Here is a 1894-nt window from a genome sequence, read left to right as displayed (position 1 = left end):
TTAATGACTCCCTCATCTACCATTGGTTTCTTTTAATGCGTAGGCCTAGCTTACATTACATAGTTGCAGCGTTTAAAGGATATTATTTTCGAACCCCAGTCAATATATGGGTTATATATCCTTAACCAAGGTATTCCCAACACAAGTTCGTGTATGGATCCTTTGAAGACATTAAGGGTAATCTTTTCCCTATGTCCTTGGACGTTAAGTATTATTATGACCTCTTACGTTATTCGAGGTGTCTTGGGCATTAGGGTTCCATTCGCGACATAGATTGTGTAGGGTTCTTCTTTATCTAATATGGTAAGTCCGGCTTTCCTTGCTACCTCATGTAATATGAAGTTTTTCCCTGCCCCTAAGTCTATAAGAGCTTTCGCCCGTATTCCTTTAAGCTGTACTAGTAGCTTGATTAATGCCATACTATAGGTAGCATTTAATTTTATAAAGGCGTCTTCCCGCCAGAGCCTAGATCTAAAAAAGATACATCATGGTTGTCGTAAGCTTCTGGTACGAGGTAGTTATTTATCCTTGCTTTCTTCTTCTATTAACGCTTCAGGTATCGTTCCCTATTGCTGTCCATTTCCACCCAGTTAGGATACTTTTCCCTGCTCTATAGTGCTTTACCGTTTTCTTTTACTAGTTTAAATTCCACAAAGGTGATCTGTCACTTAGGTAGGTCTTTAAATCTATTTATATATTTTTGTTCCATGTGTGTAATATAGTTAGGATGTAAATATGTGTACTAGTAAGGTTATATACATTATTTATTCACTAGCATTAAGCATGCTTAATTTATAGCGGCGTTATAGTAAGGAAACCATTGTCGTTCGCGCTTATCCTATAGATGTTCATCATATCCTACAATGGGGTAGTTGAACCATTCCCATCTATAACGTTATATGCGCTTTGGTTATTTATTATTTTCTTCTTTCGCTTAGTAGTATATCCAGCACGTGTCCTCTCTACACTCTATCTATCTAATGGATACGTGCGTGGGATTTCGGTGGTCTAGGTTATACTATGGTGCGTAGTTTGCTTCCTCATTTTTATAAACCTTATACGTGGGCCAGTTCTTATATATTGTCTCTACCTAGTCCCGTTATTCCTTTGAGACCTTGGCTCCTCCTTATGGTTTAAACATGATGGGTTGGACATATCCATCCAAGTGCATTACTACCCCATAGGCAAGGTCGCCGTCTTGAGGTTGGTTAGGTTCTAGAAATTCCTATACGTTTGGCGTATCATTACTTAATCTGGGTTCTAGTGTATAGTTGGGTGTTATTAGGTTATTCTTAAGGTGTCGGCCTTAAGGGTAAGGAGTAGGAGATTATATAATCTCTTCTACGTCTAGCTCTTTCTCTGCGCTAAGGTATACGTCCGAGTCTTCGTTTAGGTCTTTATATAGTCGTGAGTTAGGTGAATCTAGTTAGTCCTAATCTTTAATCTTGAGCTTCTTAATATTAGTAAGTACTATCCATTCTTCATTAGTTACCTCTACATTACCAGTGGATAGTACATTCAACTATACGGTCCTTATAACCTTATTCTTAGAATGGTAGTTCCTAGTAATGTGGCCCGGTTTACCATATATAAAACATTCATGGGTCTTAGTCATCTTTAATTAACTTCCATCTAAGACGCGTGGTTTAGGCTTATAGAAGCCTAATGCCTTTCCTTTTCCTTTACCCAAGTAGTTAAACTAGACATCTTCTATGGGTGCGTAGCCATACGAGTTCTACGACTATCGTTGGTGAGGTTTGGTCGACTTTTAGTAAACAACTAGTGGTGGTCGCCTAAAGCTTACTCTTAGGTTCCTTACAAGATCCTATTATAGATTATACCATTCTCTATTAATCCTAATGCATTCGTTGTATAAGTCCTTAAGGGTATTAAT

This window comes from Paraphaeosphaeria sporulosa, assembly GCF_001642045.1.
Source record: "Paraphaeosphaeria sporulosa strain AP3s5-JAC2a unplaced genomic scaffold CC84scaffold_6, whole genome shotgun sequence".
NCBI classification, from domain to species: Eukaryota; Fungi; Ascomycota; class Dothideomycetes; order Pleosporales; family Didymosphaeriaceae; genus Paraphaeosphaeria; species Paraphaeosphaeria sporulosa.
Note: the sequence above shows the minus strand (reverse complement) of the source record.